This window comes from Schistocerca americana, chromosome X (genome assembly GCF_021461395.2).
Source record: "Schistocerca americana isolate TAMUIC-IGC-003095 chromosome X, iqSchAmer2.1, whole genome shotgun sequence".
Lineage (NCBI taxonomy): Eukaryota > Metazoa > Arthropoda > Insecta > Orthoptera > Acrididae > Schistocerca > Schistocerca americana.
The window spans coordinates 450029602-450048364 of NC_060130.1; positions in this window are offsets into that span (position 1 = coordinate 450029602).

The following is an 18763-nucleotide window of genomic DNA, read 5'->3' on the forward strand; positions in this document are numbered from 1 at the left end:
TGCGTCGACAGCAGTCTTTCTGTGAACATTTTTCTCTTGTGATCCGTAGTTAAAAGCTACATTCTCCTGACTGTCGGACGGTGTGGACTGTCACCGTTTGAATACCCACGTTTGCCGGTTCTCTCGGATTTCTCGGGTGAGCATGCCTGCAATACTGCAGCGTGCCGTTTCATTACTGATGGCATAACGAGTTGTTTCTTATGATAATTTATCTCCCATGTATTTGTGGTCACTGCAGCAGCAAAGTTCATCAGCAAAGTGGTCTTTGATCTGACAAGTTGGCTCATGGTGCAGAAGCTCCTTAGCGTCTGCTGATGGACGCCGATTCAAATGTCTCCGAGCCCTAGCCACTGTATGCATACAGATGGCATTTCTAGAAGATGTGCCCTGGAGCAAACAAAATGCTTCATCTCATTTGACTCAAAGCAGTTAGGTGGCATGAGGGATATAGACTATCTGAAAGTAGGTTATCTCTCTTTAAGAGATTAGGTGTCGTAATCTTAGCCATTGTTTTACGTTTGGAATGAAGTGTAGGCTCGTCTTCCTTAGTTGACGTCATCCCTGCGATTAATCCAGAGTTGGAGAATCCCGTTTATTAATGCTGTTCTGTCAATGACCTGCACAGCTACGTTCTTAAAATTTGGAGTCGAAGGTAGCCATTCGTCGTACATTACTGCTTTTATTCGTCCTTGAAGATCAAGTTGACTTATTACACTATCACTGGAAGTGTGTCCAGAGATACGGTGCTAGACCTTCTGATAACCAGTGTACTTCTCCTTTTTGTACTTATTCCTAGTGGTGGCTTCACCAATAGCAGTCTTTGATCCTAGCCATTTGCGTTAAGAACCTGAGACGGTAGTAAATGTAACGTCGTGATAGACTCGTACAGCTTGTATTGGTAGCTTATTATTGAGTTTAATCCAACTTATTATTTTTTCAATTAGCCATTTCATTTATATAAGCACTGAATTTCAAAGGCTTGAACAAAAAGTCAGCTAAATATCGGGAGATAATTTTTCTTTTCAGATAGCTTCTCGAGCTACTCTAAAGGGGATCATTGCATCGTCGAGATATTCCTGCATAACAATGACCTACTGACTTCAACGTGCCGTTCCTAGGAGTGGATAAAGCATCAGACTCCAGAACACATGATAATAGCTGGATCTTTGTGGCCAGATTTTTAAGGTGTGTTTGGTCAAGTGTTGACCTGGTCACGCGAATCTTGCTTCTTTGTCCTTACAATAGTCTTTCCGTTATATGTATAAAGCTGTCAGGCCATCGAACTCCCTCAGGGTGTGAAAAGGAGCTGGCTACGAAACATTGACAGACGCCTCAGCGTTGTCTGTCATTATGACCGCTAAGTATTTATGTAAAGCGTTGCTTGCTAAAATTATGCCTTCTATGCAGCATATTCTGCTGACTTCCCTTCTCAAAAACTGAACTGATGCGGAGTGTTTCATCACAGCAGTCTTTTCTCATACTATCTGCAACATTGGAATTTTTCCAGCATATTTTATAAAACGTGTAGCAGACAGATTGTTGTTATGTGGGGCTTAGCAGCCACTGGTTGTAACCCACCTTCAAAATAATGACGAGTGCCTTTTTTCATATTATTGGGATTCCGGCCTGGAGGAGACACACATCATTCAGCTGTCAGGATTAGTTGCTAACCTGCTCATGGAGAGTCTGCCAACTTCGGCGGTGATGTTTTCTTTTTAGTGTCAATATTTCTTCTCCGATTTCCTTCTCCATGAAACAAACATATTACTCAATTGCTTACGTACATTTCTCTGCCACAAATGCGTTATTAAACTCTTCATTACGTCTACAAACAGCATATCAATTAATAACTGAGGTGACATGTTGTTTGCATGACCATCTTCCGAGCGGCTGTAATCATCGATTGTTGTTGGTTAGTCCTCCTTAAAGTTACTGCAGTTTAAGAGCATTTTTCACCGCGAAAGTTCCGCTTTTATTTATAAAGCAACCAAAATTTTCTTTCGGCCTACTTCGCTAACAACGGAGGAAAATGCGTTAATCTTCATAACACGTAAAAAGGAGGAGAAAAGACAGTGACCACTGAAGATGCTTTGTTAATAATAGCAAAATGCGTCTGGTGAAAAATTTTCTTAAATTGCAGTAAAATTAACCCACCAAAACTAATAATAATCGAACTGAATTGACTGTTACCGATTATCAGCACACGTTCATCTCACTTACATCTTCATCCATTAAAGTTGACGTCATAGATGGTGACTATACTTTCTTACAGAGATTTTTTATGACATGCACGAAACATGGTGAAGAGATTATGGGCCGCAAACATTTTCTACTATCCATTCTTACTAGTGGTAAGCTGTCTTGAAACTATTTTTTCCGTTCTCGTACCGTCTCAGTCTGTGAATTCTTTCTCCCATAGCGCGATGTTTCCGATAAAACCTTCGTATTCTCAGTTGTGTCATTAATTTATTAAGTCCTGCATTCTATTAAGGGGAATCGTAGTGCCATAACCGGATAATGTAAATTTAAATTCTGTATAAGCTACATTATCTCAGTAAATAAGCAAACAAAAGTTATGAAATTCTTAGAGCTCATAGACAGATTCCTTGTGAAACTGCTGAAGCTATACGAATTTGGTATTACTTTTTATAAGGGAAGATATAAATTTACTGTCTCCACTGGTACTCTATGTGCTCGGTGTGTAACCTTACCCTGCCACACATCACCATTAATTTTCTCTCAGTCTCTTCATCATTTTCAAAAGCTTCGAGGAGAGTAAGATACACAAAAGGAAAACTTATGACTTATCTTCATTATCTCTTGTTGTTGGCTCCAATTCTTGCGTCTAGGGGTACATTTTTGAGGCTGAAGTTTTGATTTAACGTTGTGGGTTCCTGATGACTAAATAACGGATGAAGTTTTACCTGTATATTTCTTGAATTTTATTCTTTGTCACACTATTAAATATCACGTCGTATTTACAATTTCTACTTCAATCGCACCAAAAATTACATTATTAGTGACACAGTCAAAAACAAATCTGACTCCTTCAGAGGCATGCCCACCACTACTTGTATTCTACAGTACTCAGAGTATTCCAAAGTCTTTACAAAGCAACAGAGTTTACAAACTTTCTTGAAAAAGGAAGACTCTTTACTAAGCCACATCATTATTTTATAAATAAATCCAGAAAGAAATTTAATAATTAGCTTTAGATTGTGCAATTAAGAACATGAATTTTAAGTATGCTAGAATTTCTAATATTTCTAAAACAGGAATAATTTTTAACCGTTAGTACGTATCGATCGAAACAAATTAATTTCTTTTTATACATTTGAGCTTGAAATATAATACATCGTTTACAAAATCAAATGAAATTCCTTCAGTGAGTCAGCCGAGAATGTTCACCTGTACAAATATCGATAGTATACATGGTATCGGTTACTTCTATAAAAAAGGTGGTGTTAGAGGAGGGTGTCCCATTACAAGTGGTATCATGATTTCAATTATGGTGGTGGTAGTGGTTCCAGCTGCTTTCAGAATTTGCTGATGTAACATCCACACTATACGTTCTGGAGAATGATTGAAACAGTGGGCTCAAGATGTATTTGATACCGTTTGGGATGCATAATTGGTCAAAGTCCGTCACCGTGAATTTGGGTCCATAGTCTGATGCAGTCATCCACTGAGGAAGCCCTTCAATGGCGAGAATCTTGACGAGGGCGTTAATTGTGGCATCTGTAGCCGAGGATGTCATGTTGACCACATACAAATGGTAATGGTAGGCTTTCATGACAGTGGGCCATATTGCCAGAAAGGGACACACTAAGTCCTTCCAGGACGATGTTGGAGTGCTCCAGGGCGTCAAAAGTTAGAGTGGAAGAGCCTAGTACGGGGCACAAGTGGAACAGTTGTACACCATGTCCTCCATGCTCTTATTCTGTCCTGGTCCGTAGGTATGTCGCCATGCGAAAGCTTTCATCTGCGAAACACGCCAATGCCCATGATGGAGGAGTTGGCAAGCCTTAAGCTACACGACACTAGGCATGACGACACCGGGGGGTATCTGCCTCAGTGTTGAGCACAAGAACATCGGCAATAAGTGACAGCTGATAGGAGAGGTGCGCCCACGCCCAGAGCTCTGGATTCGCGTTATTTGACAAACATGCAGGACATTCATGGAGTTATTTCAGCAGCTGTAACATCTGTCTAAGATGTGTTGCCCTTCACATATGTGTAGATACATGAGATTATTCGCTGGCCAAAAACCGAGTCTGGTCCTGTGAGGAGACGAGATGGAACTTCCGAATTTTGATGTTTTGCTGTTGGCTTGTGTTTCATGGTATAATTATTAGAGCTGAGAAAAAGTGTCAAACGCTGGAGACATTGTGCTGTCTGTTCTGGAAGCTGGGAATGCAGCCATAAGAGTGCTAAAAGGGGTTTTGGTCCGTTATGAGTAACCTGATCTTGGTCCTGAACTTCCTAATTGCAAATATAATCGCCAAAACTTCTTTTTTATATAGGCGAGTAGTTCTTCTGAGCTCGTGTCGTCTCTTTTGACTCATAGGATAAAAGTTCCTCACAACCATTATCATTCTTCTACATCTACATCTACATTGATACTCCGCAAGCCACCCAACGGTGTGTGGCGGAGGGCACTTTACGTGCCACTGTCATTACCTCCCTTTCCTGTTCCAGTCGCGTATGGTTCGCGGGAAGAACGACTGTCTGAAAGCCTCCGTGCGCGCTCTAATCTCTCTAATTTTACATTCGTGATCTCCTCGGGAAGTATAAGTAGGGGGAAGCAATATATTCGATACCTCATCCAGAAACGCACCCTCTCGAAACCTGGCGAGCAAGCTACACCGCGATGCAGAGCGCCTCTCTTGCAGAGTCTGCCACTTGACTTTATTAAACATCTCCGTAACGCTATCACGGTTACCAAATAACCCAGTGACGAAACGCGCCGCTCTTCTTTGGATCTTCTCTATCTCCTCCGTCAACCCGACCTGGTACGGATCCCACACTGACGAGCAATACTCAAGTATAGGTCGAACGAGTGTTTTGTAAGCCACCTCCTTTGTTGATGGACTACATTTTCTAAGCACTCTCCCAATGAATCTCAACCTGGTACCCGCCTTACCAACAATTAGTTTTATATGATCATTCCACTTCAAATCGTTCGGTACGCATACTCCCAGATATTTTACAGAAGTAACTGCTACCAGTGTTTGTTCCGCTATCATATAATCATACAATAAAGGATCCTTCTTTCTATGTATTCGCAATACATTACATTTGTCTATGTTAAGGGTCAGTTGCCACTCCCTGCACCAAGTGCCTATCCGCTGCAGATCTTCCTGTATTTCGCTACAATTTTCTAATGCAGCAACTTCTCTGTATACTACAGCATCATCCGCGAAAAGCCGCATGGAACTTCCGACACTATCTACTAAGTCATTTATATATATTGTGAAAAGCAGTGGTCCCATAACACTCCCCTGTGGCACGCCAGAGGTTACTTTAACGTCTGTAGACGTCTCTCCATTGATAACAACATGCTGTGTTCTGTTTGCTAAAAACTCTTCAATCCAGCCACACAGCTGGTCTGATATTCCGTAGGCTCTTACTTTGTTTATCAGGCGACAGTGCGGAACTGTATCGAACGCCTTCCGGAAGTCAAGAAAAATAGCATCTACCTGGGAGCCTGTATCTAATATTTTCTGGGTCTCATGAACAAATAAGGCGAGTTGGGTCTCACACGATCGCTGTTTCCGGAATCCATGTTGATTCCTACATAGCAGATTCTGGGTTTCCAGAAATGACATGATACGCGAGCAAAAAACATGTTCTTCTGCACCAGCACTGCACAAAAACCGTTCGGGGAGACATCTGCAACCAAAACCAATTAACATGGCAGGGAGAAGGGCATAAGCGAGGGTACTTTGTGCAGATGCTTCAAATGTGTGAAAGCTTGCTCACAGGCAGCTTTCCACCTGTAATGAAAGCCTATATTCGGCAACTGGTTTAGCGGATGGATGACGTGGGCCACTTGTGGAAGGAACACAGAATAATAATTCGCCTTTCCCAAAAAGGCCTGCAGCTGCTACAAACATTCGGGGCTGGTTACAGTTTCAATAGCTGTGGCATTGGACTCCGTGGGCTTCATCTCTTCTTTGTTGAGCAAGTGTCTGAGGTATTCCACTTGCTCCTAAAACGCTGACATTTTTGTAAGTTCCATATCAGTCTTGCATCATGCAATTTGGTGAAAGAGGTGCAAAGACTGCGCATGTGATCCTGACGTGTGGTTTCTGTGGCAGTTACGTCACTTAGTTTGTACATTGGGGGATAGACATGTTTAACTGTTCCAGGAACCCCTGGAAGAATGCCTGAGCAGAAGAGAGCCCGGAAGGTAAACGCTTGTATTTATATAAGCTGAAGTGTGTATTGTTAACGATGATGCTTCGTCACTGCTTATCCGGTGGGATCTGCTTATTATACGTTGGCAAGGTCTGTCATGTAAAAACATTCCCCCCGACCTGCTTTGCAAGGGATCCTACGGATATGATATGGGATAAGTTCCCAAATGTGCTTTGGCATTGACTGCCTACTGAAGTCTCCATATAGCCGGAGGGAGGCTTTAGGTTTCCTGATCACCACGAAGTGCATGAGCCTAGCGCTGGGTTTTGACAAGTTGTCACCCTAGCCTCTTAAAGGTGATCGATTTCCTGCTTAATGACTGTCCGTAGAACACGATAACGAGTCCTAACCAGCAAAACCGGGTCTCTGTGTCCAAACAGAAGGGGAAATGAGCCTGGACATCTGTGGCGCAGCAAAGGCCAGTTACAAATATGTACGTGAAGGTGATACAAAGATCATTGAGTTCCTGAAAGGAAACCGAGTCAGAGACGAGCTAAATCTTATCACTGATGAAGAATCCAAACAATGAGAAGGTAGCCAGGGCGAAAATTTTTCCCGCTCAGTGACTGTTAGCAACAAACAGCTTCATCAGCCGTGCCAAGGCTTTGTACGAAGCATTGGCTGGTAATTAACCAAGGGAAATCGAACTGTCACCTTACATAACCAACGTAGAGGAGGCTGGGGCTAATTCTGGGAAATTCAGATGAGCATATACCTGGAAGTTCACCGAGGATAAGGTTGCTCCGTCTCCCCCAATATATGGGGGTCTTGATTAGCAGCTATATGGTGGATAAACAACTTGGTACACAAAGGACTACCGTGAAGAAAAATTACTTGAAGCTTAGCCACTGCCCCTCGACGGTTGTGACGGTTTGTTGCATATAGTTCGGAGATGAGCGTCTTTCCCACTACGGGTGCACTGCACCCGACTATCCGAATAGTCCACATGTGGGTGGGAAGTGAAGTAGTGGCGAGAAATCAATATGCCGCCGTCTCGGCCAACGGGGTGTGACTAACTGTGCAGAGCCTATCAACATATCCGGAATGGACAAATCACGCTGGCACCGTCAGGAAAAGAAAACGTACGGGTGTTCTGTCCCCTGGGGCTGGTTATGGTTCAAATGGCTCTGAGCACTATGGGTCGCGCGGTTCCAGACTGAATCGCCTAGAAGCACTCGGCCACAACGGCCGGCCACTACGTCTCGAATCAAGCAATATGAATATGAAGCTTTGCAAGCTGAGTTTGCGAAAGTGAAACTGCAATTGCAAATCAAATCTTTCATAGTGGTAAGATTGCAATATGCTTATGGTACTGATAACCTTAAGTCATGACGCTACCGCGCGGAATCGTTGCGAATGATAATTAGAAAGAAACAACTACATTTCCTCAAAAGTGTATGCTACTGAATTTGGGAGGGGGCCAACGTCTTTAGTAAGAAAGAAGTCTTTGGGGAAGCCCAAGACAAGAAGATTGACTATTGCAAAGCGTCATCACAGACGAAAAGGCGGTGAAGTGCTTTTTCAGACGCTGCAGATACGCGTCCCAGTCCTCTCTAATGTCGTTAAAAGGAAGAAATATGGGTTGGCGTCTGTCACCCTGGGAATGGATCACTACCTTTATGAGGTTTGTATCCTGAACCTAGAGCTGATCCGTCAAAAGCTAAATATCCTGAAAGGTCAGTGCAGCTCCCTGCTGCTGTTGTTGAAACTGCTGTTGGAACTGCTGTTGCAGTTGCTGCACCATGCTCCAGGAGCAGCTGTTGCTGTTGATGTTCCATGAGATCCACAGTTTTGTTACCATGCACCTCTTCCTGCTATCGTGACCGGAATCTGACAAGACCAGGAACAACACAACAAGCTATCAATAACGAAATTCCGAGTATGAGCAGCCCAACCATAGGAGGGAGGCGGACAACAGATCCACAAGTCCAAATGAGTAACCAAGAGAAACTCAGAAGTTTGGCAAATCCCGAAACAAAAACAATGATGAGTAATGACTACAATACAATAAGTCAGTGAGATCACGAGTGAAGACTGAGCCGCTGACCTGCAAGTTTTAAACGATGCCCGCGAGCAGTGACAGGCCGCCAAGATGTGTATGGATCTGCAGCCAGCGCTACAACGGCGACGGCTGCAGATGTGCCGCGTCGTCATCAACGTCCACGCACTCTGGCAGGATTTCAAAAGCGCCAGGCCGGAATACCAGAGTAGGTAGACAACTTACCTTCCGTCAACGCTCAACCATAAGTACAACATAGTTATCTCACATCCATTAATCGAATAATTATTTATTATTTCAGTTGGTTGATTTGTGTTTTCTTTTGAGGACTACACAGTTTTTAATGTAACTACCTTTAGCTCGAATACTTTCTTTTAAATCTGCTCTGCCCTGTACTACTATCGTCATCTGTTGGTGCATCCAAAGTACCCCTAACTTATTTTCTGTAATACATATAATAGATATCCCAGAATTATGTTCGAAAAAAAGAGCTGTGTGGTTATCCTTTAGTTATACATTTCCCAACCAATTTAGCCTTCCTTTTTATGCAGTAGCAATGAAGACTCGATTAGAGGTTCCTTTGGCATCAGTCTCACTGTGAACTATAATAATTCATTAATCTTGATTTTTTGAGTGTAGTATACACGGATACTATTCCTTTGTGGAGCTCTACAACTTATTGTTGAAGTGACTGCTGCCCCATTTAAGGGCCCATCTCTGCTCTAAACTCTTAATTTGTCTCGTTAGTTACTGGTTTAAAGGAATAAATTAACGTAACATAGACACTAACATGACTAAAGTCCCAAAATTGCGAAGTAAATAGAGAAACGGATATAAAAATATAATCTAGTCGTTAGAGAACTTTTATTTGCCCAGATGGCAGTAATTACGTACACGGACTACTGGTTCCGGTAAATTTTAATTATTGTCTTTTGATCTCAAAGAAATTTTTACAACAAAGTTTTTACAACAGTTTTTCGCAGTCCAGTATTCGAAATTCATTATGAAGAACATTTTTTTCAAAGTATGTGCGTGACATACCGTATACATAAATCAAACATTGTGCCACTCTATGCAGTGCAGTGTCATCTACTCATGAATATATAGAAAATCAACTGTAATGTAGACAAAAGCGATTATAGAAAATCCAACGTCAAGATCATAACAAAACGTGTGAGACTTGCACATGTCACTGATAAAACACATTTTGCGTCTAAGGTATTATTGGCTCTGTGTGTGTTGACAGCTGACGACACACGTCCAGTCAATAGCCAAACAGACTGTGTCGTATAACGGAGTACCACCAGGTGGCAGCAATCTCCTACATGATAACTTAGAAACATAACACGCACATATTTTCCATGTCTTTATAGTACGTACTGTGAAGACAAGAACCTGTAATTAATTTTTGTATGAAAAGTGTTAAAACAATATCAGTACAGTTTCTTTCTGAGATACAAACAGTGACAGTGTCTATCAGCTGCAATAGTCGCAACGTTTAAAAGCGGGCAATCCACATCAGTCAAAATTTGGCAAAATGTCATAAAAATGTTATTTAAGATTTCACGACTAAAATCTAGGTATGAAGTGGACTACACAAGCGACAGCAACAGCCTCCTAGGGAGACAGTGCCCTTCTGTTTATGACAGAACACTTTTCACATTTACGCAAACATATAATTACAGATTTCATGTTTATATTTCAGGTACGATAGATACAAAACAAAATGTGCTCCGCATCTGCCACACAAGAGCTACACATTTACACATAATACGTCTATAACATTTTAGATCGTCAGTGACATTCTGTTACAATCAACACCAAAAATTGTTTGTAGTTGGAAAATGTACGGTTTACTCATTATACAGAATCTATGTACTCCGCAAAAAGGTCAGCCTATTACACGACTGAATTACAAACGAGGGAAAAACGGGTTAGAAGGGACGAGGTGATGCATAGCTAAATGTGTCCAAGAGAGACACCGCATAAAAAGTTATAACAATACACGAAGACGACTGTTAAAGTTATGTATGTAGCATCATTCTCGCCTCTGGCATAGTAAAGCCCTAAGACTGCCTGTGATACGGGAACCGGTTCTCACCCAATATCATCAGAAGCTTACTAAAAAATGGATCATATAATGTGTGTTACGTGCATACATTATCTTGTTTAGTCCTAAAACGCTAAGGGAGGAGGGGGTACGGCGTTACGTTGCGACGAAACCATAGTAAATTACACTAATCCAAATTTACTCCAAGGAAGTCATAATCTATAGCTTATGCATTAGTTAATTATAATTATTAGCTCTCCGATGGTATATTATATGCCAGATAAAGTACAGATTGTTCAGTTTTATACCCTATCGCAATTGTAAATTAAGGTGATTTAGTAATCTAGGGTTAGCATGGTCATAACCAAATTTGTGTCTTGTGTGAGGCATAACCCCAGGCCTATTTTGAAACGATCTTTTTGAAGCGTGACTCGTAGACAAATACCCAATTTGAAATGAGAAGTATCTGTCATGATTAGTGCTGTATGCCCTTACAATATTTATGCAGATCCAGATTCTACGTCTTGGAGACTGAATCGGACGTAACGGGGTTTTAATGTGGATAACAGCACAAGCATACCAAAGGTCTCATCCCCGAACGTTTCTCTCTTATCCATATGAATTTCTTTAAAAAGGATGAAGCATTTTATAAGCATAGTCATTATAGCGGTGCATACGACATGGTATAATAATGCAATATTAATGATGTCGCAAGTAATACCATTGCGTCCGTTGATGTAGATCAATCCTTGGTAATGTAGAATGTATACCCATTTATAGCACACGTTGATGAATGATAACTCTTTATAAACTGTTATACTTACGTGCAGCGTCTACTTGTCTACTGTAATAGCGCTGCCCATTGAGCCCTAAACGACATGTTGCTCATGTAACATCGTATGGGAAACTCAGGTACACTGTGTAGGTCATAATGCACACTGTGTAAACCCAACTGCGTGCTCGTCGTAATATGCTGTATAACATGTTACGACAAGAAGCCACATTCAGACAAATATAAATCAAAATGGTATGAAATATAATAATTTATGTAGGAAAATGAAACTGCCAGTATTATTCAGTTGTACTAAGTTGATTCCAACGCAGTATCAAGCCTAGCCAGATGTCTAGGTTTTAGCAGCAGCCATTACTGCCATTAACTGATACTGGCTGCATAAATAACGCCTAATGCTGATGGCGTCATACAACAATATTAAGCTGAGTGTAGAATTTTTATTCTACGTAATGTAGGTTTTTAGATAGACAAGAGATCTCACAGGGTGAATTGTACGCTAAGATTAACATGTATTCGTGAGTAACGATTTGGAGACAGTTCGAATATTTTTGGGGGAAATGAAGCCTGCTTCCCGGGATTTATAGCATAATATTACTTTCGAGCTCATATGTAATTGGATAGCTGTAATTAGGATCTACAGTAGGTACTGTTTCCACCATGCTCGAAGAATGTACTGCTAAACCAAATTAAGCGGTGATAAGAATAGTGGCTTGAGAAGAAGAAAATCTTACCACAAAACCAAAGCGGATTCTGAAAATGCGGCTGGTCCCGGCGGAGGTTCGAGTCCTCCCTCGGGCATGGGTGTGTATGTTTATCCTTAGGATAATTTAGGCTAAGTAATGTGTAAGCTTAGGGGCTGATGACCTTAGCAGTTAAGTCCCATAAGATTTCACACACATTTGAACTTTTTTTTATTCTGAAAAGATAAGTGGATTTCTGATATCTTTTTACTCCCTATTATTGTTGTCAGCCTAATCTTGTTAGATATCAGTTGCATCATAGACAGAGCAAAGCATGTGAGAACGTCGTCATATCAACCTTGTGGCAAGAATGGAAACTCTTAGGTTCATGAAACTATTTGTGAATAATACTGTAAACTTTCTGAGCAACTGGAACTTAATCATCCAGAGAGATGGAGGTACGCAGTAATATACGGAAGTGTACCGCATGTAAGTTATACATAGGTCACAGTTTTTATGTCTGAATGTTACGAAGGGCGCAAGACGCGCTACTTAACAAAGAAACATCAAGTAGTGTACATTTATAATTAAATGTTAACCAATACTACAAATTTACTAAGTGAACTGTAAGGCCCGAAATAATAAATATTTTACCATTTTTTACGTAACTCGTTATACATGCTCTGTCAGAGGCGATTATGCAAAGGCACGATGAAAATTCCGACCTGTAACGAACTGGTGGCAGCAAGGAAGGAAACTTTGCACTGCAAGGCGTACATGCCTGTCTGAGTGCTGAGGTGCTATAGCGTAGCTGTTGTCAACGCCTAAAGTTAAATGGAATATTTAACTCTTCGTAGTCAAGCTATTCAGATGCCTTAGTTGCAAAGTTTACTTAGAAAATTCGAAATTAAAGCAATTTTTTGCTTCGGAGCTAGTATCTAATCATTTTACATAGATTACATAAAAGCTTATGTCCCGAGAAGTGTTTATTTTAAGTGGAGGATACGACGCGACAAGACACACACAGCCTGAACATTTTCACATTGTCAGATTAGAGACAATTTTTACTTTTCCATGAAATGCTCTAACCTGTCTGATTAGTTATTACTCCACAAGAGCTATCAGTAGTAGATACTGAAATAAATTTCTGATAGTGACCTCAATCATACAAAATCAGTTTCAACCACGTCGCTAGAAAAGTATTTTGTGTTATTCCATTGTGATTCGATTTTTTACACTTGCAACTGATGACACACCACCGTATTCTCTGAACTTCCACTCTATATCTAGCCATTTGAGTGTCCAGTGATACGCTCCATATTGGACAAGGCAAATGGCGTCGCATTTCATTATTATGGAAATGCAGTACTTTAAATGGCTAGGGAGCTCGAACGTGACTGCAGGGTCGCGGCTTGATTGCGAGCGGGGGAAGGACGCCCTCTAACCTTCATTATACCATACGATTCCCTCGGCGACTCAATCTATGTTCTAAATCAATCTCTGCTGCATAGTCTCCGTTGGGAAGTACACAGGGAGATGAATTCGTAGTTGTTAGCATTTAGTCCTCTCTCGCTCACGTCCAGAGTAATCTCAAGTACTACGTGCGTCTGCCAGTGAAGATTTTTTTAATGATGACGTTATTTACAGAGCCACATGTTCGCTGTTTATTGTTAACGTAACTAGCTTATCACTACTCTGTAACTCTGAAATAACTCTTAAAAATTTTTAATGCAAGCAGTAACGAAATACTATTTGCTGATCGGTATGTTGGTGAATTTTTATGACACTCACTTCTTACTTCCAGTCTGATATGCATCCATGGTTTTCGTCACCTTCCTTTTCGCACACACCAAGAACTACATGACGTGATGCTAAAACAGAGTACTGAACCAAAAATTGTGTGGAAACTCTATCACGCTACATCCGCAGAACTGAGCCGCGTTAAAATGCAATTATAGCTAATATTTCTGCTAACGACAGAACGTAGAAAAGCATATGAATTAATGAATCCCATATGTGGACAAGACACTGTTCACGAAGTTTGTGGCTGAATTGCCGTGTGGAGAAGGTTTACGCAAGACAAATCGACGAAACATCTCACAGCGCAAAATACAGGAACCTGTTGTCCGGTAACGAGACTCCGTTTGGTCGCCTACAGCACGCCGCAGATGACCTGAACCTTCAGTAATGCAATGCACCATCCCATCACTCAGAGATCGTGTGTGTATTTCTTGCGGAACATCCCACCGATGAAAGGGGTATTCAGTTGCCGCTAGGGTCATTTGGCCTCAACCCTATTCGTCGTCACTTGGCCGCCATCGAGCCATCTACTCGCATGAGCGCTCTTGGACTAAGCTTCAGCCAAACTCCTTGAGCTATGGCTTATAACAAACCGGTCGTCGATCATTTCCATTGTCTCGTGGAGTTAGTGTCATGTCGCGTCGCTTCTGCAATCACAATGAATGGGCGTGCACGTTACATGACGGCTGTTCTTAATGAAACTGTTAATATGTGTAAATGAGCCGGCCGCGGTGGCCGAGCGGTTCTAGGCGCTTCAGTCCGGAACCGCGCGACTGCTGCGGTCCCAGGTTCGAATCCTGCCTCGGGCATGGATGTGTGTGATGTCCTTAGGTTAGTTAGGTTTAAGTAGTTCTAAATTCTAGGGGACTGATGACCTCAGATCTTAAGTCCCATAGTGCTCCGAGCCATTTGAACCATTTTTTGTGTAAATGAGGCGTGCATCATAATTAAATACAAAAACTGACTGGGGTGAAAATACATGTCTAACTGAACCAAAAATGTTCTAACAAACGCGGATCAGCAGTAAATAACTAAATCTCCGTGTAATTGTGCTGAAACTCTCCGTAAACCAATGTAATGAGTATGGTTCACAACATTACAGAGGTTTCTCATTGGAAACCTAATTACGTGTATTAGGTGATCATTTATTTGGGCTACAGATTCTTTCAAGTTAACTTGATGGAGGCGGGTACTTTTCAGTTTCATGGAGAGGACATTCCAGGATTGGTTTTGGCTTTCTCTCCTTGCGAAACGTTGGGGGATATGGTACAAGCATCATGGGACATCTGCGGATGTTGCGGCTGATGTAAGGCAACGTCTATAGTTTAATATGATTCAAGAGGGATATTCTGGCAACGGCCAGAAACCTGGTCTCCAATATCTCCTGAGGTGTATCCTCCAGATTTGTCTGTGGTGGTGCTGAAAGATTAGTGTACAGCACTCCCGCTGAGTTGCTTGAAGAGCTAGAACAGAGAATTGTTGAGTCTTGTCAGTAATTGCGACGAGATCCAGGAATGTTTAAAGGAATTCATAGCTCTGCATTGTACTCGAATCCGAGTACACACGAGCACCTCCTTTATTAAGTGTAAATGAAGAGTAAATTGTAACAGGCAACGTAGTGGAGTAGCATCGTATTTCGTGTTACGCCACGGGGGAAATTTGAGCCGGATTAGATGGGTACTTCTTCTAAAAGTTTACATCATAGACACATTTGTAGGGGCTCGAAAAATAATTCGTACTTGAGTCAGTAACGGATCTTAGCCACACATTGGGCATTTTCTCGCAAACCGCTTTCTGTCGCATCCATGATTACTGGAACGGTTTTACGTCTGTAAACGTGACCATTCACCTGTGACAGGTTTCGTGTTAATTGTGATAGGGGATCTCGGTGCGGAACGAGGTACATTATGTTTAATATTTTTTGAAAAATGAAGGAGCACAACAAAACACTTCTTGAAGGCATAAGAAGTCACCTTGTAGTATAATCCAACGGCCTTACTTGAAAATCAGTTGAAACTATACGTTACGTAGTTTTTACATATTCTTAAAGAAATAGTTGCATACTTCCTGTTCTACCCCACCCAGAGGCAGAATTCGATAAGGCAATTTTTTGTGAATTTATTGCACATACGTTGGAATTGTTAGGAAAATGATCTTGAAACGCAGACATGCAGTTGTTTAATGATATCTTCAAAATAATCGTTCCAAAAAGAAAATATCTTACTGCTATTTAGAAAAATGCATAATTACTTTTGATGCTTAATAAGATGTCACTGTTCCTGTTACTTTACTGAATACCATCGCTCATGCACCAGACGTATTTTATGGCTTGCGAATAGACAAAGTAGGATGCCTAACAATAAATTCTATAACCCAATCCTGCTCAGCTAGACTAATTTATTTGTCAAATCGGTGCAGTAAGCCATTTGTTTCTGCTGGATGACAGGTTAATGATCTGACACTGAATTATTTCACCGTAGGACTAAAATCTCTGTTCCCAGTTGACCTCAGATATGAAACCAACTCGTCTCTTTTTTTCTAAAGTGAACATATTTTTTTTAAATTGCCCATACGATTTCTCATCTCGTTAGATGGGACTGTTCTTAGCTTTACGAACATATCTTTCCAATACTGGTATGAGATCACTGAACTTCTTAGATACTTCTAAGACTCCTGCTTCAGAAAATAAAAAGGTTTAACCTGCCATTTCCATTGATTTAATATTACATTGCTGTCTATTAGTCTTTCTATTGCAAGTTTACACAATGTGGAAAAGTAAGGAAAAATAAATATAGTTAGAAATCCACTTGCATCAAAAAATGAAGGGGAAAAACGGGGCACTGCCCCATTCTGCCGCCTCCAGTGCAGCCCAAGACCACATTTCAGGTTAACAATTTTTAACGAAGTGCAATAACTTATGAATCTCAACGTGTTGTGTAACTAACGTACAGCGGCCGGGATGTATTTTGAGATTACATGCCACTTAAGAGCGTACAATTAACAACTGAAGGCTTATCTCGCGTTTAAATTTGACAGAAGCTATAAAACACAGCTGTAGACGTAGAAGGCGACCGTTCACTTAGAAGTCGCACTGCCAACCAACTCAAAATGGCTGTCGAACCTTCCCTTGAATTCCTAGAGGTAGCTACATGTCACTAAAACAGGCTGCAGCATTCTACAGTCTAGGAAATAGCACAATTTCGTTCTGACCCGCTATCCCGTTCTGTCCAGAGTGTCCTACGTGATCTACATGTATCTTTAATAATCATTTTACATTGACATATGTACACATTGCAACAGAGTTCTCTCAGCTCACGCAGAAATATGGGCTCTCCGAAACAGCTATCTAAAACGTATCTTAAACCCTTAACAATTGACTTAAATATTATTTTAATCAAACTTTTTCTATATGCAGTACAAATAAGGTAACTAGCTTGCACTGAGAAATATGTGATAATGTTACTAAGTAGCGAATTTGAGTAGGATGGAGACAGTTCCAATTGCGCATTGTGTGAACATTTTACTGACGAAGAGACAACACAGCAACCTGACTTTTGTAATTTTTCACATTTAGGGTAGATGAAGTTCGGAAGTCAAATATCGGTCACTGATGCAGCTCTCAAAAATTCTCGAGGAAGTCGACTTTGATAATTTTCCGAGTGCCTTTAAATCAGTAACTCAGACCGACGTTCTCGATGGCGACATGGCTCTGTGGTAATATGCCCGCCTGCAATGGCCTTCGTTCAGTTCATGGTGAATGCAAAATTTTAAACAATGGTGCATGTTCTAAGCGCTTTACCATGAAGCTTAAATAGACAAAACTGAAATAAACTACAGTTTTTTATCCAAACAGTGGTAATTAACAGTGTTGGTAAGAGATACGTCATTAAGGATTTATATTCTGTGTGCGATGTGTAAATCTAATCAAGAAGACATGCATTTTCTTATAAAATGACAGATTAGTGTTAATTAGCATAGATTTGATGAATTTGATATTTATATGATGCAGGTTTTATTCCCGAACGGAAAACACGGAAAAAATAATGACCGAAACAAAACTCGAACCAGCGATTACCAGCCTCGAATGCTACCGATTTATTTTTTTCACCTTACGTCTCTTAAGCTTCACGGATATTCTCGTAGAACATACACGAGTGTTTATAAATTCGCATGGGCCGGTAATCGAATCCAGGCAGGCCACATTGCTAGCGAGCATTCTACCACAGAGATATATGCCCAGACCCCAAAATTCCACTGAGAATTACTGGAAAACGACTCTCAGAGAATTACAAAGAAGATTTTATGGAGAAATTTTTAGAGTTGCACCCAACGTCATTGGGTGACACACATATTAGTTCTGAACTTCACGTACCATATACATAAAAAAATTCAAAAATCCGATTACTGTGCGGCCTCCTTGTTAATTTGAAATAGTAGCAAATACTTAAGGAAAATAGTACTTTCTTTGACTTGCCACTACAGTCAGACGAAATCAATACAGCACGGGCGTAAGTACCATTCATCTTTTGAATAAGAAGAACGGGAAGCGGTAGCAAAACGAACCATAATTTCGTCAGCGCAACAATTCTGTGGAAGACATCCGATCGGTGAGAGGAACGGCGATAAGGACAGCTACTCAGCGCGTCGAACAATGCGCGCCACCCCTCACCAACTTCTTCGCCGCTCTGCAAACAGAAACCTTTCAAGCAGCTGTATTCCTCGCATTATTTTCCAGAATGATGAAATACATTCCGGAAAGGCGCCTGTCGGCTCTTGTAACGAATCGGTTTCGCGAACTGAGCACTGACTTCTCTTAACATAATAAATAACAGTGAAGCCGCATCTTCTTGATTCAACAGAGGTGTTCACACTTCCTCGAAAGACATTCAAGTACGTAATCTCAAGTAAACATGCTATTGTATCTAAAGATAAAGCGCGCGCGCGCACACACGCACACACACACACACACACACACACACACACACGCTGAGCTGTGTGACGTCTGTGGTTTTCCTACCCTT